Raw genomic sequence first — 14,069 nt, 5'->3', positions numbered from 1 at the left:
ATTGTGCATGCCATATTTGGGGAGGGCCGCTTTCAGCTTAAACTATATTTGATATTTTAAAAGGGCTTCACACAGCAAACTATTATAATGCAACCTAACTACATGATGGCTGGTCAGTTACTGATACAAATGATGGACTGCAGGTTGCTTACCTGTGTGTTATCATATGTGTACCTCTGATTTAGGACATTTTGAAGCTACCTTTATACTTGCAGAAGAAGATGGATCATTATCTGTGAGACTTGAATTGATGGGCCCAGAAATTATAGCGATTTGAGTAAATGCTTATGAAGAAGTTAGAAAGGTTACTTTTGCCTATGAGAATGTTGAGGGTGTGATGATACTGTGCCATTAATATATTTTATGTCTGAGGGGGACAGCGTTAAGATATTTTGTTACAAGCGATCAGTTTGTTTGGAAGGAATAAAACAGATACTGGAAAGCACGATGATTACTCATTTAAGACATGACACGGTGGCACAGTGGTTAGCACAGCTGCCTCACAACTCCAGGAATCTGGATTTGATTCCTGGCTTGGGTCATTGTCTGTATGGAGTTTGCACATTCTTGTGTCTGCGTGGGATTCCTCTGGGTGCTCCGATTTTCTCCCACAGTCCAAAGATGTGCAGGTTAGGTTGATTGGCCATGCTAAAATTGTGCCTTAGTGTCCTGAGATGCGTAGGTTAGAAGGATTAGCAGGTAAATATGTAGGGATATGGGGGTAGGGCCTGGGTAGGATTGTGGTCGGTCCAGACTCGATGGGCCAAATGGCCTCTTTCTGCATTATAGGGTTTCTATGATTCTACATGTAAATATTTATTTGACAGAAAGCTTAAAGAGCATTTGTTTACCAAGGAAAAGGACATTTGGGGTATTTTCTTGATTGAAGTAATGGAAAAGTGAATTAGGTATAGAGGGTCATAAAGTCACGTGATATTAGAAATGGGAGGAGTTAGGTTTGTAGCTGAGAAAAACAGCTTTGAGTGCAGTTGCTGGAGAGGGCTGTTTAATGATAGAAACCTACAAGCAGCTCTCTCTCTCTTTCTCGCTTGCTCTATACAAAGTCTCTCTGAAAGCTCCAAGCCTGTTAACCTAAGTCAAAACATGAATGCCTGGAGTTGCTAGCTATTTTTCAAAGTGGTGTTTAAGTCTGTGAAGGAAGCTAAGAATTAGAAGCTAAAATATGAGAGATGGGAGACCACATAATTAAATCTTCAGAATCACATCAAATCAGAGGTGGCCACATAATTGAGGGGCTTATGGATTGAGGGACACCACTCCATGTCGATGATCTGGATGATCCTCTATGGACAAGCCCTCCGTATACACAGGTTGGGCTCAGACGAGAAGGATGGCAACAGACACCTCCAGACGCTGAAAGATGCCTTCATAAGAACAGGATATGGTACTCGACTCATCGATCAACAGTTCCGACGCACTGCAGTGAAAAACTGCACTGACCTCCTCACGGGACATGGCGGTCAGAGTACCCTTCACTGTCCAATACTTCCCCGGAGCAGAGAGGCTCCGACATCTTCTCTGGAGTCTTCAGCAAGTCATTGATGAAGATGAACATATCGCCAAGGCCATCCCGACACCCCTACTTCTTTCCTTCAAACAACTGCACAACCTCAAACAGACCATTGTCCGCAGCAAATTACCCAGCCTTCAGGAGAATAGTGACCGCAACACCACACAGCCCTGCCACAGCAACCTCAGTAAGATGTGCCGGATCATCGACACGGATGCCATCATCTCATGTGAGAACGCCATCCACAAGTACACGGTACATACTCTTGCAACTCGGCTAATGTTGTTGATCTGATACGCTGCAGGAAAGGATGTCCCAAGGCATGGTACATTGGGGAGACCGTGCAGATGCCATGACAACGGATGAATAAACACCGCTTGAAAATCACCAGGCAAGAGTGTTCTCTTCCTGATGGGGAACACTTCAGTGGTCACGGGATTTGGCCTCTGATCTTCGGGTAAGCATTCTCCAAGGCGGCCTTCACAACACTCTACAACACAGAGTCGCTGAGCAGAGACTGATAGCCAAGTTTTGCGCACATGAGGATAGCCCCAACCAGGATCTTGCATTCATGTCACGCTATCTGTAACCCCCATGACTTGCCTGGGTTTGCAAAATCTCGCTAACTATCCTGGCTGGAGACAATACACATCTCTTTAACCTGTGCTTAACCTCTCTCCACTCACATTGTCTGTACCTTTAAGACTTGATTACCTGTAAAGACTCGCATTCTAACCATTATTTTGTAAATTGAGTTTGTGTCTTTATATGCCCTGTTTGTGAACAGAACTCCCACTCACCTGATGAAGGAACAGCGCTCCGAAAGCTAGTGGTTTGTGCTATCAAATAAACCTGTTGGACCCTTAACCTGGTGTTGTGGGACTTCTTACTGTGATAAAAGCCTAACATTATAATTAAATGCTGGTGCCACCATCTTCCTTTTCTCTCAACGACTTCAGTAAGTGGGGATGCTCAGAAGATGGGTATGACTAATGGCCGCCATCACCCTAAAAGATACAACAGTGATAATTACTTTATTTTACACTTGCCAGTGTATTGTCGACAGGGAAAATGTGCAATGATAAATACTCCTAAATAACCGTTCAGCAACCTGAAGGATAGCCTTTGTCACTTCTGCATGATTCACGCATTTAGCAACACATGCAGAAATCTGTGCTGGTATCGGGGGGGGGGATACCACAGTCACAAACTTTCAATTATTGTTAGCCATGAACTCCCAAATGTTTTTCTAAATCCTCACAGGGTGTATATAACCTATTGCGGTAAATGCTAAATCTACAGGAGACATGAAGTTGAAAGATTTTTTAAAGTTTACTTATTAGTCTCACAAGTAGGTTTACATTAACATCACAACATAGAATCCCTACAATGCAGAAGGAGGCCATTTGGCCTATCGAGCCTGTACCGACATTGATCCAACACAGGCTCTATCCCTGTAACCCCATATATTTATCCTGCTAATCCTCTTGACACTAATGGACAATTTATCATGGTTAATCCACCTAACTCACACATATTTAGTTACTGTGAAAATCTCCTAGTCGCCACACTCTGGCGCCTGTTCGGTTACACCAAAGGAGAATTTAACACAACCAATGAATCTAACACGCACATCTTTCGGACTGTGGGAGGAAACCCGAGCACCCAGAGGAAACCCACGCAGTCACAGGGAGAGCGTAGAAACTCCACACAACAGTGGCCCAAGCCAGGAATCAAATTCAGGTCCCAGTGCTATGAGGCAGCAGTGCTAACCATTGTGCCAGCGTGCCATTCAACTGAAAGTAAAGAGAAATAATGTGAGGCTGATTTCCTGATTGTCTTTTAGTAGTGTGTTTTCTCACTGAAGTTTCTATTCAGGTCGCCGTCTGCAACAAGTAACTCTCAGCTTGGTGTTGCAATCTTGCTGGCCTGAATGCTTGGTGTGGAAACTTTTAGTGGTAGTTATAACATCTGTTGCGTGGAAAGGTTTTGAAACAAGACTGAGAGATCAAGTGAACATTTGTCAAAATGTAAAGAGCTATTTATTATAAAGTGCCTCTCCCAGCGTCCTGAACAACAATCAGCCCGAAACCACCCCACAAAACATAGGTTAACTGACCATTTATCTCATTTACCCTTGAAATTGATCTTAGAGTTATGACAATACCACGCTTAACAAACATGCCAGATCCTGTGTGTGAAAACTGTTAACTTAAAACACCAGACTCTTTCTACAGGATTTTGCTGACTCCCATTCGCACCTGACCACCAAAATATTGGGTGAGTGCGCGATGACATCAGGACGCATCTTCTCACGCAATTCCACTTGCTTCCAGGTCAGGCATGACCCTAACCAATCAATGTTAATATTCCTGAATTGAGGATGAAACTCCAGCCCATTTCCCTCACCTTGAAACTTGCTGTGCTTTTGTGATTAATAAATGCTAGAGAAATCTAAAAGGGGATTTTTTTTTACCTTTCATTGACTGAGAGCAAATGAATGAAGTGGCTTCACTTCTCACTCTGTGCCTATCCACCTTTGTCAGTTTTGGTAGCTAGGTGAGTTCTTTGGGAATAGGCCAATAGGCCAAAAGGCCAATTTCTGATCGCATGACAAATGAGCAGCCAAATGTGGGTGGCACAGTGGCACAGTGGTTAGCGTTGCTGCCTCACACCACCCAGGGACCCAAGTTCGACACCCAGCTTGGGTCACTGTCTATGTGGAGTTTGCATGTTTTCCCCACGTCTGAGTGAGTTTCTTCCGGGTTCTCTGGTTTCCTCCCATAGTCCAAAAGATGTGCGGGTTAGGTGGACCATGCTTCCTTAGTGTCAGGAAGACTAGCTAGGGTAAGTGCATGGGGTTATAGAGATAGGGCCTAGGTTGGATTATAGCTGGTGCAGACTCGATGGGCCAAATGGCCTCGTTCTGCATTGTAGAATTCTATAACTGAAACATGAGGCTGCTAAAGTTAATTTGAAAATATACCTTAGCACTCCTCAGCCTCCTGGTCGCACAAGGGACATCTGGAATTCTCCAAGTCCCGGTCTTCCTTACCTTACCCACTCCACTGCCAAAAGATTCTTCAACCCCTAGTCTTGATACCAGTGTGTGACACCTGAGCAGCGAATTTTGAACGCCTTCCTCTGCACCCCCCTGCCCTATTCCCTCAACGCCCTCCAGCCTCCGACCACGCTGCCCACTTGGAAATAGCCCAGCAGCTGACAATCAGTATTCAAAGAAATTCAGGAGTGTTGGATGACTGACTCAGACAGCCTGGGTAGGAATGCCAGCCTCCCCTGCTGTCTTGCAACTGGGAGTCCAAATCATCCCTTAGGTGTTGTCAAATTTTCGACTGTTTGGAAGATTGAGCAAGAACAGGGATCTGGTAAATGGGATTCCCTGCCTCGCTTTCTTGACATTGGCACATAGACTGGCAGTGCCAGCTGGCAAACCTAACCTTATTCATGAGATACCAAATGATTTGCAAGATTGTTTGGCTGGGAAAAAATTTGCAGATTTGACTGCTAATACTGGCATTATAATTAGAGAAGTTTTGCGCAACCCACACACATAATTTTCATAATGGATGAGATATTGTTCCCAACAAAGCCCTTTATTCAGGTCATCAACTGTTTCTCTGAATAATGGAGGAAAATATTACAGAGCAGGTGTTCAGAATCGAACAATGAACAGAGCAACAAGAGAAGTACTGAGGCACATTTTCTGTTTCAGAGGGGGAAGAGGTAGATCTCCCCTCTTGTGGATGACTACAAAGCAACGCTTTAAAATGGCAACCTGGGTTATTGTCTCTGACTGGAGGGCTTCTTGAAAAATGTTCCCATTTAATTAACACCTGAAGCTTGGTCAAATCCAAGTGCACATGAATGAGTGATCACATCCCAATTCCAAAGTGTTTTGTCAGCTGCCTAGCTGGTAACACATTTAGGGGAGATGGTGGAATTGCGTTAATTTTTTAAAATTGTTCAGGAGATGTGGGTGTTGCATTTATTGCTCATCCTTAATTGCTGAGTCATTTCAGAGGGTATTTAAGAATCAGCCACTTTGTGGCAAGCCTAGAGTCACAAGCAGGCCAGACCAGGAGTTTTTATTCCCTAAGGGACATTAGTGAACCAGGTGGGTTTTTTGTGATAGTGCTTCCATGGTCATCATTAGACTTCTAATTCCAGATTCTTTTTAATTGCATTCAAATTTGCTGCGACGGGATTCGAACCTGGGTCCTGAGAGCATTACTCTAAACCTCTGGATTACTAGTCCAGTGACAATACCACTACCTCACCACCTCCCTTAACATCACTTGACCAGTAATCCTGAGGTGTAGGTTAATGCTCTGGGGAAATGAGTTCAAATAGCAACTGGTGGAATTTGAATTCAATTAATAAATTTGGAATTGAAAGCTAGTCAGTCATGGCGACCATGAAATCATTGTTGATTTTTTTTATTCATTTGTGGGACATGGGCATCCTGGCTGGCCAGCATTTATTGGTTGCCTAAGGACAGTTGAGAGTCAACCACATTGGTTGACTCTCCCATCTGGTTCAGTGTTGTCCTTTCAGAGAGCGAATCTGCTGTCCTTACCTGGTCTGGCCTACATGTGACTCCAGACCCACAGCAATGTAGTTGACTGTTAGATGCCCTCTGAAATAGTCAGGCAAGCTGATCAGTTGATGGGTATTTAGGGATGGACAACAAATGCTGGCCTTCACCCCACATTCCATGAAATAATTTAAAAAAATGGGCAATAGACCAACTGCGGAATGTCCTTGACAATATTGATTATAGGGTGGATGGACGGTGTTCTCGGGAAAGATGTCTTGATCTTGAAGGAGGATTCACCAGAACAATACTTTAGTTTAAGGGGTAAATATGTGGTTAGGTTGCACAGATATGGTTTGTACACCCTTGAATTTAGAAGGTGGAGGGTGTATTAATGAAGATCTTTTGAACTATAAAGTGATTTGATCGTGTAGATGGAGGGAAGCTGTTTTCTCAGAGGGGAAAATGAATAACAAGCAAGAATGCGTCTTGATGAAATAAGATCATTGAAATAAGGGCCATTTAAGGGCAAAATTAGCAAGTGATTTTTCAAAGAAAGGACGGTAGAAATCTGAAACTCTCACCCTCAAAGGGCTATAGATTGTTGGTCAATAAATTCTCATGACTGGGATAATGGTTAGATTTTTGTTAAAAGTATCAAGAGAGAAGGAGGAAAGATAAGATATACATCAGCTGGTCTGACTGACAGAGCAGACTCGAGGGAGTAAAAACCTACTCCTGCGTTTGTGTTTTCCATGGTTCCCAGTGTGGAACTTGCTGGTGGCGAATACACCTTATATCAGTGAGGTTATTCTGCAACTTGTTGTTCATGTCAAATTAGCAATGTATTGGAAGTGCAACATGGTTTTATTTACCCCTTGTGTTTCAGTAGCAAAATCCAGTTCGATGGTGGAAGGTGAATTTTTTAAGCAGTGTGATGGAATGGTGGTGGAGACAGTGGGTGGAGTGGTGGTGGGGACAGTGGGTGGGGTGAAGGGAGGGATGGTAGATGGAATGGTGGTGGAGACAGTGGGTGGAGTGGTGGTGGGGACAGTGGGTGGGGTGATGGGGGGGAACGATGGGTGGGGTGGGGGAGATGGTGGATGGGGTTGGGAAGATTAGTGGATGGGGTGGTTGGGGGGAATGGTGGATGGCGTGGTGGGGGGACGGTGGGTGGGGTGGTAGGGAGGATGGTGGATGGTGTGGTGGGGGGACGGTGGGTGGGGTGGTAGGGAGGATGATGATGGGGTGAGGGGGAGGGTTGTGAAATACCCTACTGAAATTTCACATTAAAGGTAAGGTCTTTTTTTCAAATTTAGCTCTCTGGTGGTCTCCATTGAAGTCCAATGATTGGCCATAGGCTGATCAGATAACCCAGGATGCAGCAGGTCCAGAACCACTTTCTGTATTATCACCATGGTGACGGTTTAGCAGTGCAGTTTGAGAAAGATTTGGGATGTGCCCCATTCATATTTTTGTCACTGTTCGCAGTGATTGTCTGATAGGGACAATCAGAATAATAGAATGTTTTCAATATCCACTCAAGGAGGGACAGAACTGCTGAAAGCCACCCATCTGCCTTTGCCTCCAGTCCCCCCTAAACCCCATCTCCAGTGACCACCTACCCCCACCATCCCAATCCTACTTTTGGTCTGATCCTGAACCTCTAATGGATGCATTGCTGCCATTGCCCCACTCCCACTGGTGCTGGAAGCATAAGGAGCCACTGGCCTCTGATTGGCTCTTGTAGGGCTGGATGTCCCCTGCCAGGGACCTCAGTGGTGGGGTAGGCCCAACGGTGGCCACTTAAGTGCCTGAGGGGACTTGATTCCATTGATCCTCCCCCGTGGAACTGATGTGAGTTCCCCACTGGACTCCCATTCGTAAATAAGAGCCCCGTTTACCTCACAGAACGCAGACTCATAATTTCAAACCATATTGCCTGACTAAAGCAATGCTTTCATTAATACATTGTCAAAATTCATGAAGCAGAAAATGACTTGGTTTAAGGAACATATTGAGGAAAGTTGGAACAGATTGCCTCACAGAGTGATGGGACATGTGTTCATGCCCACAGCCTTGGCAATTGCTGAGCAGAGGCCAGGGAAGAGGGGAATGAGTAATACTGATTAGATAATTACATCAAAGCTACAGTCTACAGTTTTATTAGAGCCCTTTCAATAAACTGATTGATATTGGAAATGCTTTTAAAGGTTGCCTTGTATCACTTCACTGGATAGTGATAAGGTTTACCAGAAGTGACTGCTAGCTCTGTTATTTAGTTGGATAGGAATTTCATGGAGACCGAGAGATCCAGGAGCAGCAGTTCTGTCGAAAACTACAAGTGGAAGGACCATGGTCACCAGTAGTTGTTGGATCATTGACTGAGTACCGTTAATTTATACACACTAGCTAAATATTGTCACAAGGATATGGGTCTTTAATAGAAGCTGCAGTGATGTTCAGTGCAAAGTGAACGTGTTTAGAATATCATGTCCTTAGTTCTGCTGCCAATCAGAAACCTAAACAAACACAGGACTTCCTATCTCTGTTTTTTAAAAATTAATTTGTGGGGCATGAGTGTCGCTGGCTGGCCAGCATTTATTGCCCATCCCTAGCTGCCCAGCAGTTGAGAGTCATATTTCTGTGGCTCTGGAGTCACATGTATACCAGATAAGGATAGCAGATTTCTTTCCGTAAAGGACATCAGTGTACCAGATGGGTTTTTCCAACAATGGTTTTATGGTCATCAGTAGATTCTTAACTCCAGATATTTTTTATTCAATTGAAATTCCACCATTTGTTGTGGTGAGATTTGAACCTTGATTCTCAGAACATTAGATGAGTTTCTCGATTAAGAATCTAGTGATAATACCACTAAGCCATCGCCTCCCCTCTTGTGGTTTGATGCTCTAAACCATAGTTACGCCAGAGGACTGGAGAATGAAATCTAATGAAATCTGTAAACTAGATAACTAAACATCTTACATTGATAATGAGGACACTTCTAAAAGGCATAACATTCTAAACTCTGCTGTATGCTAACTCTGCACAAAATCCTATTCACTCAGCACCCCGTGCTCAGAGACCTGGGTTGAGGCAATGCTACAATCTTGACTTTTTAAAAAAAAACTTTAAATTTAAAAATTCTCATATTATTTTCCAATCCTTCCATGATCATATCCTTGTGATCACCTCCAGCCCTCCAAGAGCTCTGCTCTCCTACAAAATTGCCCCATGGCTGGCTGTCATGTCTTCAACTTCCTAAGCCCCAGCTGTGGAACTTCATCCCTATACCTCTCCTCAATCCTATCTCCGTCTCCTCCTTTAAGGTCTTCCTTAAAGCCTATCTTTTTTTTTCAAGCTTTAGACCATTTAAACTAAGATCTTCTTATGTTATTCTGTACTAAATTTTGTCTGATAACATTCTCAATGGTTCCATTTTGTCTTCATTCATCCAGGAAGTCTCATTACTGTTTAGTATGTTTAGTTCCTTTCCAGGGCAGTATGGTGGCACTGCTGCCCAATAGCACCAGGGGCCTGAGTTCGATTGCGGCTTGGTTCACTGTCTGTGAAGAGTCTGCACATTCTCCCTGTGTCTGCGTGAGTTTCCTCCAGGTGCTCTGTCCGAAAGAAGTACTGGTTAGGTGCATTGGCCAATGCTAAGTTCTCCCTCAGTGTACCCGAACAGGGTGTGGCGACTGGGGGATTTTCACAGTAACCTCATTGCAATGTTAATGTAAGTCTACTTGTGACACTGATAAATAAACTTCAAACTGGCAGTTTACCTTCCTGTTGCACTGCATTGAACATTATTTTTACCTTACTGCTCTGCAGAACATTACCAACATCATTGCCCATTTTTCTTTTCCAAGTTCTATTCCCAGCTTCTCAAAGTCAACTTTTCTTCAACCTGGCTTTTGACACACATCTGTCATTCCCTATTATCATCTTAAACCATATTATGATTGCTATTGTCCAGCCTGTTCCTCTATTTGTAATTCACTGAACTCAGCTGGTTCATTCCCAATTACCAATTGTTATCTATTTTTGCCTAGTTGAAATCAACCTCCATTTTCTTGATTGCCATTATGTCATCCCTAATAAGTAATTATTCTACCTTCCACTTTTTTTCTCTCTATAGCTTTTCTAAATATGTTTAATTCCCAGTCCAGATTTCTCTGTCGCCATGTTTCAGTAATCTCTAATGTTGTACCCGTTGATTCTCAGATAATTTTGATCAGTTTGCTTACTCCAAGGTTTTACCCCAGTGCCCTTATTTGCAAGATGTACAAAGGACAAACACAAGCGAATGTTCAACAAGTTTATTAATAATAGCACAATTAACCCTTAAATTACCCACATAAAACAAGAGGATACCCCAGATTCATGTATACTACCCACAAAGATAGTTTGGTTGAACTGCAGGCTCGATTCTCTGAGTGCCTCTGGTCTGTCGGCACAAAGGTGAATTTCGATGGCAGCTTCTTCCTTCCTTCCTTCTCTGGTCAGTTTTCCACATCGCCTCCCTTGTTGAGTCTTCGCTCCTGGTGCGCCTGAAATGTGTCCCTTTATCCCCCGGCCTGCTTGCCTTTCCAGAAACTTCTCTGGCTTCCGCTCAGTGAGGTCCCAAGAAGGGGTTCCAATACCCAGTGGGTTTCTTGACGTCTGCCTGACAGGACACCAGTGTCTGCCCCCAGTTGTCCATGCTGTTGTTTACATGTAACCTGTTATCAGATAAGGTAACTGCAGGAACTCTTGGTGACAGAAAGTCTGGCCCGATCTGGGCTTCTAACAATAGGCCGGTGCATTTCAATGGGGTGCAATGATCTCCTGCTAAGTATCAGTAGGGTGCAACGGCCTTTGATGGGTGATTGATGGGTCAGGCCCTGACACGTTTGTATACTTGTGCAATTGGCCTGCCTGAGGTTTGACTGTGTTTGATTTTAATATGCCCAATTCTTTAATTTAGGATATCCAATTTTATCAGCCTTAAAACTAGGCCCTGTTTATATTACCACACTAATATATCTGATCTCTCCCAATGCATGATTATCTTCAATTCCCCTTCCTCACCATGTGTTGCTGTGTAGACAGTTCAATTCATTTCAATATTTTACGTTTAATTATTCTGAAATTCTATTTACTCTCTTGCTTTATTCTCTCTTACCTTGTTCTTTCCTATGCTCTCTTTTTCTGTTTTGTTTGCATTTGAATGGTTTACGTTTCTTATAGATTCCTTGAGGTCCACCTTACTAGATTAAAGACTTTGCCTTCTTATTATTTACTATTTTCATGATATACAGGTCCTAAAGCAGTTCAGATTGAGTGCATCCTACCAGTATTGCTCCTTCCTGTCCCAGGAGAATGTGGGTATCCCCTAAAAGTAAACTTCTCTTTCCCATGCCAGCCCTTTAGCCTTGTGTTAATTCTCATGATTTTTGGAACATAGGGGGAGAAGCACTACATAAATGTAAAACATCTTTCTCCTTTGGATTCTCTGAAGCCAAAATCAGTAATTGGAAGATTTATAGCAAACTGACATGAATAATGGAAGGCTTCATTTTATTGTCCGTTGTCAGTGTTGGCACAGTGGCCACATTCTCAGCTCTGGCCAGGATTATCAGTAGCAGTCACAGGAGAGCTTGGAGGTGAGCGCTGAGCTCAGGAGAGAGAGGGTCATGCCAGTGGATGCTAGGAGTGCCAGGACCATGCCAGGGGGTGCAACGACAATGCCAGAGAGCTGCCAGATTGATGCCAGGGTGATGCTAAGAGGTGTAATGGTAGTTCCGGGGGATGCCATGGAATCCTGCTGGGTGAGGATTGTTACCTGGTGTTGTCGCTGTGCACTGGGGCCTCCTTTAAAAATGGTGAAGGATCATCGAACCGCTGAGTTGATGCCTTATGGTGTGGAACCCTTGCCTCCCTTCTGTTTCTTCAAAGACTGCCATAGCTGTTGAGCGCCTCAATGCTGCTTTTCTCACCTGACATCAGCTTTTGCCGATATCGGAGAAGATTTTGCCCAGTCAGAAAATTGTGAATTCGAGTCCCACTCCTGACGCTTGAGCAGATAACTTGGGCTGCCAATTCTGTGTGGCACTGAGGGAAGTGTTGGAATTAGCTACTGTCTTTAGGATGAGCTATTTGGCAGAGGCCCCTTCCATCCCTCTGGTGGACATAAAGATTCCATGACTCTATTTGAAGAATAGGAAGAGAATTCTACTCATCAGTGTTAAGACCCAGGCCAGAAATTCAAAGGTATTTGATGAAGTTAGCCTCAACCCTAAGTTTTTACATTTGAATTTGGTATGGTGAGCGCTAAGTGTTTCACTCCAGGTATAATTGAAGTGACTCATTAAGAAGATTTTATCAAACAAAGTTTATTTAAGGACATAATTAAAATATAATGAAAAGAATTAGCATAGCTTTTACCAATTAACATGATACAGTGAACCTTAACAGCTAGCTATCTATGATGTTCCAAGTTCAATAACATCCCACAAACATATATCCTTTTCTGGAGTTGCACAAAAAGTAAGTATGCTCACGTGATGCTGGGTTTCCAGTTTTTTAACACCTGCTGTGAATTGGTCCTTTGAATGTTGGATTAAATCCCCGAGGCTTCCCAATCTTGGAACTTTCCAAAAAACCTCTGGAGGAGAGAGAGAGAGAGAGAGAGAGAGAGAGAGAGAAACTGAGACACTATCTGCCTCCCCGAGCTTCCAACAGCAACACGCAGACAGCAGACTTTCCAACTCCAGAAAGAGGAGAAAAGCAGTGTCACTCCTCCTCACTTCAGGCTGCTACGAAACAGGGAAATTAAAAACTTGGATTTTTCTGTGGAATAAATGCCCCCAGGCATCACCTGACCTGTCAATCATGTTCCACCCAGCAATTCCAAAAGGCTCATAAAAGCCCAGGATGCTGCATTAATCCAGATTAAATGTAAACATGATGTCCATTATATTGCTTCACTAACAATCAGAGGACAGTGGTTACAGGCAAAAAAGGTGCCATTGAAATGTGAGGAGCCACTTGAAAAACCTGCAAAAGAAACATAATTTAAAATAAATTTTTCAAATGCATAGTATTGTCACATCAACAAACTGCATTCTCCAATATTGCTTTGGGAAGTATACTGTGTGCTACCTAGCTGCCTATGTGTCCCATATTACCACAGTGACTGTACTTCAGAAGTTGCACTGGAACATCCTAAGCTTTTGAAAGGTGCTATGTAAGTGGAAGTCTTCCATTCCTTATTATCACCATAGAAGTTTATAGGACATAAGGAGGACATTAGGCCCATCCTGTCTATACTGGCTGTTTCCATGAAGAGCCTAAAGCTAATTCAGCTGTCCTCCTTTCCCTTCTAGCTCTGTATTTATTCTTCTTTAAATATTTATCTAATTTTCCCTTAAAAAATGCAATTCTCTCAATCTCAGCCACCCCCTGTGATATCCCAGGCTCTGGCAAATTATTGCAAAAAGAATATCTTTCTAAGTTACTCAGGTTCATACTGGTAATTTAATATTGCTAACTCCTTACCAATAAATCCCCAGTAGTCTTCCCCTATCAGCATAGTGGCACAGTGGTTAGGACTGCTGACTCATAGTGCCAGGGACCCAGGTTCAATTCACAGTTTGGATCGCTGACTGTGTGTTCTCCCCGTGCCTGCGTGGGTTTCCTCCAGCTGCTCCCGTTTCTTCCCACAGTCCGTAAGATGCGCTGGTTAGGTGGATTGGCCGAGCTAAAATCTCGCTCGATGTCATAGGAGTCATAGTTTGAGGATAAAGGGTAAACGTTTTAGAACTGAGATGGGGAGAAATTTCTTCACCCAGAGAGTGGTGAATGTCTGGAATTTACTATCACAGAATGTAATTGAGGCCAAAATGTTGTCTGATTTCAATAAGAAATTAGACATAGCTCCTGGGGCTAAAGGGGCCAAGGGTTATGGGGGGAAAGTGGGATCAAGATATTGAATTC

The sequence above is a fragment of the Carcharhinus amblyrhynchos genome, chromosome 2 (genome assembly GCF_965287045.1).
Source record: "Carcharhinus amblyrhynchos chromosome 2, sCarAmb.v2.hapA, whole genome shotgun sequence".
Lineage (NCBI taxonomy): Eukaryota > Metazoa > Chordata > Chondrichthyes > Carcharhiniformes > Carcharhinidae > Carcharhinus > Carcharhinus amblyrhynchos.
This window is presented reverse-complemented; position numbering follows the sequence as displayed.